This window comes from Amblyomma mixtum, chromosome 8 (genome assembly GCF_055824585.1).
Source record: "Amblyomma mixtum isolate Tamu chromosome 8, ASM5582458v1, whole genome shotgun sequence".
In the NCBI taxonomy this organism is placed as follows: domain Eukaryota; kingdom Metazoa; phylum Arthropoda; class Arachnida; order Ixodida; family Ixodidae; genus Amblyomma; species Amblyomma mixtum.
In genome coordinates, this window is record NC_143019.1 from 130,948,914 (window position 1) to 130,954,358 (window position 5,445).

General features: G+C 47.3%; 1 pseudogene; it reads right to left on the reverse strand.

The window, feature by feature from the left end:
- Positions 1 to 1,985: 1,985 nt before the first annotated feature.
- On the reverse strand, positions 1,986 to 4,299 carry LOC149334448 (uncharacterized; annotated as a pseudogene).
- Between the last annotated feature and the right edge of the window lie 1,146 nt (positions 4,300 to 5,445).

Below are 5,445 nucleotides of genomic sequence, written 5' to 3' on the forward strand. Positions count from 1 at the left end.
CAACTTTTAACCCGCCGCCTCACGCTGTTTGCGTCAGCTCCTCGGCGCAGGAGTTATGTGATAGAATTTGGTTGCACGCCGAGAACTATGGGGTGCTGCTTGATTCGTTATTCCGACTGAACAGGAGCAGCGCGTGAAAAGGAGACCATAAGTACGAAAAGTGCTTGTAGCGGCGTGCGTCTTTTGATTCTGCTGTCTGAGTGTTTACTGGATAAGGAGCATTGCCCGTTCTACGTCGCAGTCACATCAAGTGCTGTGTTTCTTGATAGTTCTGGTCAACGAAACGACGATTAAAAATAGCAGAACCATTCCATTGCAGTGCAGCTGAGGTAATCGCACAATGGAAGGTTTGTTGTCATTTTATTTTTTTACGTTCAATACATTTATGTCATTCCCCCATTTTCAGTCTGAAGCGATAAAAGTATAACGTGATTCGAAACGTGATACGAAAGACTTCGATAATTTTTCTTTCTTTTTTCTCGGCTCCCAGGCCTTTCGTATTCAAGAGGCGGGTGACATGTGTAAGCACTCCCTCCCTGGTGTTGGCAGAAAAAGAGATTGTTTATCGGCGCAACCGTATGCCTTGGAGGAGAGGGGAGGGCGTATTTAGACCTGATGCCGATGACGAGGCACCTGCGTGTGCTCAGTGATACATATTTATGTCGTACAAGTGTCCAGTAAAGATAGTTGAAGTCTAGCGGGTGTCCTGTGTGTGTGTGTCTTGGTGTTGTGTGTGTTCTTACCGCTAAGAGTATGATTCCTTCAAGCCGTTACCAACTAGCCTAACTTAATGTTTTAACAAAGTTTCTGATAGTGAAAAGGTTCATTAATAAAAATTAGCTAACCAGCTTATTACGTAAGACTCTTCACAAGTTTTCTGGTGCCTGCCAACACTGGTAATACTATGCTGAAAAAGCCATACATTCATCTCAAAATACCTGTTTTTTGAAAATTACTTAGTCTTCCCTGAAACACCTCGTATATATGTAAGAAAAACCTAACGGGATTTAATTGACGATGTTTTGGTTGGAGGGCCAGTCGTTTTCAACTGTACTACAGCATTTGAAGCGCACAGCTTTTGTTTCGAATGCTATACTATACTCGAAAAAGGCTGGTCCTCCAGCCGGAACATCGTGAATTAAAACCTGTTATGTTTTTCAATTGCTGTGTGTCAGTCATTGTTACTCAGAGGGAACTGAGGGGAAGCGTGCCGAAGGCAATATTCTGTTCCTCTATTGTTCTGTATAAAATATTTTGATGCATCATGCATGTGTTGTAGCGCGTATGTACACTTGTGCACAATAAATGTAATAATTTGCATTTTGCTTCTATTATTCTTTAAGCACTCCAGGATAGTGTTCACAAAATGATTTTGAAGTGATAAATCTATGTTGGTAAAAGTGTTGTACTGTGTAGTTAACATACACTTTTCCTAAAGTTGATGTAGGAATTATACTTTCTTCGTACTTGAGTCTTTTGAATAACGGTGGCCAATTGTCGGAAGACCGTTGATAGGGCGTTGGTAGACATTGTCGGTATGTGGTTGATAAGAAGTGTAAAGACTTTCTATGTACTTGAGTCTTTTGGATAACGGTGGCCAATTGTCGGAAGACCGTCAATAGGGTGTTGGTAGACATTGTCGGTAAGGGGTCAGTAGGAAGTGTATACAAACTCGATAAGGGGATGATAGGAAGTATAAAGACTTTCTATGTACTTGAGTCTTTTGGATAACGGTGGCCAATTGTCGGAAGACCGTTAATAGGGTGTTGGTAGACATTGTCGGTAAGGGGTCAGTAGGAAGTGTATACAAACTCGATAAGGGGATGATAGGAAGTATAAAGACTTTCTATGTACTTGAGTCTTTTGGATATCGGTGGCCAATTGTCGGAAGACGGTTGATAGGTTGCTACCACAATGTACAAAGGCGTTTAAAAGACTTTCTATTCAATGTTGATAGGTTCTATTAACAATTGTCGAAAGACTTTCTAAAGAATGTTACTAAAAATTTTTGTAAGGGCATGCATCCGGCGACTGTGTGCGGTTGCGGACTAGCAGGGTCAGCAGCCCGACACACTCTGCAAGCAGCTGCTGTTGGGCCGAGTCCTGTCCCCGCGACTCCGCAACAGCAGCTACCATCTGCTGCGTGGACGCTGCTGCCTGCTGCAGTGCGCTTGCCGCCTGTCGCATCGCAACTGCCTTTTCCGTCATGGCGGCAGTTTGCAGAGCGGTTGCTCCAGCCCGGGCTGTCTGCATCTGCAAAGGAAAGGAGCTTGAACTGCACTACCCCGAGTGATTGAAGAGGCTGGTTTCACTTCAACGGTAAACATGGTGCGGCCAAGTCCCACACGCGTGCGTTACATATGGCAGCGACAGAACGCCAGGCTCTGGAAGCCATGTGTCAAGGGTACGTACTATGCGAAATAATGACGCGAAACGTAAAAAAAATTGGTGGTTTCTTAAGCTTCACCTTTGAGTGGAATGCGGCAGCGTGTTGCAGCGCTGCCAGAGAGTCAAGGCATGGTCGCGCGCACAACAATCAGTCATTGTCAAAATTGAATACCCATGCATTATGTTATATTTCTGTGCAAAAATCCGAACATTTTGTCTGCACATACCTGATTGTTGCTCTCAATAAGCCTTTCCAGGGTGTTGAGCAGCCGCTGTTGGATCTCGGCGTCCTGGCGGTTTCGCGCCTCCGCCAGGTCACCGCTACGCCGAGTTTCCAGCAGCAGCTGCTCCGCGGCATCTTCTTCCGCCCGCCTACTGTTGCGAGGCGGGCGCCTTCTCCCAGTGCTTGGCCCCGGCTCTGGCTTCTGGGGGGCGGTCAGAGGGGAACATGCACATATTACTCAATGCGGTGCGCTGTAGAATAAAGAAACTGGTCTGTACAATGTTTGAGAGAACTATTGACATGAATACACACGAACAGGCCTATACACATGCATACGCTGTCAGTGATGTAACGAACGTGCCATTGTAGTAGCATATACGCTGTGCGCATTGACTACACCAATGGGTGCCATCACAGTCCCCACTGCAAGAGGACAAAACTTGCACAAGCTCCAGTGCCTGATGTACAGGAGAGTTTTGCGACCACTGTTGGATGATTTTGATTATACAGATTTCTCTGCAAATCATACTAAGGCCGAGCAGTTTCCAACCCGGGTGCTAAAGCGGATACATATTGGCAGGCTGACTCACCGGCTTCTTCGCTGAGCTCCTCAGCAAGGAGGTCCCCCAGCAGCACACTGTCGACGCTGCTGGTGCTGTCGCCTGTATGAAAGCATTACAGCGCAACTGATCAGTGGACAGTTGCACCAAAGTGTGCAGTGCACCATAGTAAAATGAACGGCTGCTTTATCTGTGGTGCTACTATAACTAACAAATCCCTAAGCACAGAAAAAAACACCACTATCAAATGTGGAAACTGCATATGCAACCTCCACTTTCTGTAGTCTAACTACTCAAACCCTTTGCATAGGATTTAAGTTCTTCTACCTCAGGCTCATCTCTTCCACGATATTCAAACCCGCACATGCCGCTAACATTGCGCACAACTTACTAGCCATACAGGTGATTGATGAAATGGTTTGCCTACCCGCTGACATTGGAGACAGCGGTGGAGGCGGCAGTGGTGGTGGTGGTGGTGGTGGTGCTGCTGCTGCTGCTGCTGCAGGAGGCTGGGCCTACGAGAAGGCAAACCGTCGCACGTTTACACATGCATATCCCGAAGTTCATCTCGATGGTACATTGTTCACAGCACATGACTTTGTGAAACAGTAAAGAATCCCTCATTACCACGAAACAGGAAACTGTGGAAACGTTGATAACCTCACTATGATTCTATTACAACACTGCAAACGCACCAGCCGCCAGGCAATGGGGAAATGGGCTTTCCCCACGCCCTTGGCACTGGCCCACCCAGGATCTGCATGATGCGGCCCCCAGAGCCAGGCAGCTTGCCACCTCCGGTGCCCCTGCGACCGAATAAGAAGAGACACATTACTGCGGCATTCCATAAACCAACACTGTTGACAGGCTCACCCGCACACTCGCCAGCTCCGCCCTTGAGGGGCAGCACATTTGCCGCCAAGACTGCCGCCAGTGTTACGCAGTCTTGACATTCGGACCCAAGCGGTTGAGGTTCTCCGCAAGCTCATCCCAGAGCACGCGTTTGCGGGCCGCGGTCATAGAATTCGTTAGCTCCGTCGAGGCCCGCGCCAAGAAGGTATGCTGCTCCAAAAAATCGAGCAGCATCTCTTCTTGGGCAGCGGACATGCGGGGTCTCTTCGGCGCCATCGCAGACTAGATTTCCCGCCTATTCTTTCAGAGATATCACACAACTTCCGCGGGGAATAGCGGGGAGTTCTTTCTGTAAACAGGCAATAGTGCAGACTACACAGCTTGGGGTCAGGGTAGTCGCCTTACGAGAGGGAGCGTATGCGTGCTGTATTCCAAGCATTATTTTTCGCGACTATCGCTTTAATGCCAGCATTTAGACATGAGTCCGGAAACAAAAAGGGTCAGGAAATGTACTTTCTGCTGTCCGCCTAACCGTTTTGCTCTTCCTTGCTTGTTCCCGCGGTCGTTTTCATTACTCAGTCATCTCTTTGCCGCAGCTATACATATAAACAAAACACGCATATGCGAGCGCACAACATTTATTTTTTCCCACAAATCGCAGTTCATGGTGGTCTTCTATTTCCTATGAGAATACAGACAGACAACCACACATTAGATACTGCAGCACTCCACCCTTTCACACTTTTGCCATCAATCGTAAGCGCCGACCAACACAGGCTTACCTCAAACAGTTTTGGCCGATTTCGTACCAACCGCTCCCTGCAAGTTTGCTCAGCAGACAGGTAGCCTTCACTGTCTTCATTCACGTTTTTCTCCGCTCTTAGTTCAACCGCACAGTACCTTAATTTTAAAGCCGCGCAAAAAACGATATCAAGGCATGGAACAGCTGTTTTCGTGCAAAGCGGCCCGTTGACGTTTTTTACCGCCGTCATCGCATCCCCCCCCCCCCCCCCCCCCGGCAGCGAAAGTTACCTACCAGCAAATTTAATCGCCCAACTTCGTACGCTTCTTGTTTTCCTTAATATTTTCCAAATGTAAACATAATTTTCTGGCAAAATAAAATAAGAATTATTTTTATCCTTGTGCATTTCTTTACTCTTTTAGCGAAAAATTAGCAGACGATCCCTCGTCGTGCAGACAAATGGTTCCGGGGCGCTGCTTTGCTGTAATTGGCTGATTCCTCGTTGCGCCAATTTTGCGTCAAGCGTCGACGTCACATCATTTCGTCATTTCGACGTCACTGCCAATAACTTTTGACAAAGTTTTTGACAGTTCCGCAATACGGCCCCAGTAGTCATCGAAACCCAGCTGTTGTTAACAAAAATCGCTATACCACCCCTAGCCCTGAGTCGCGCAGTAAAG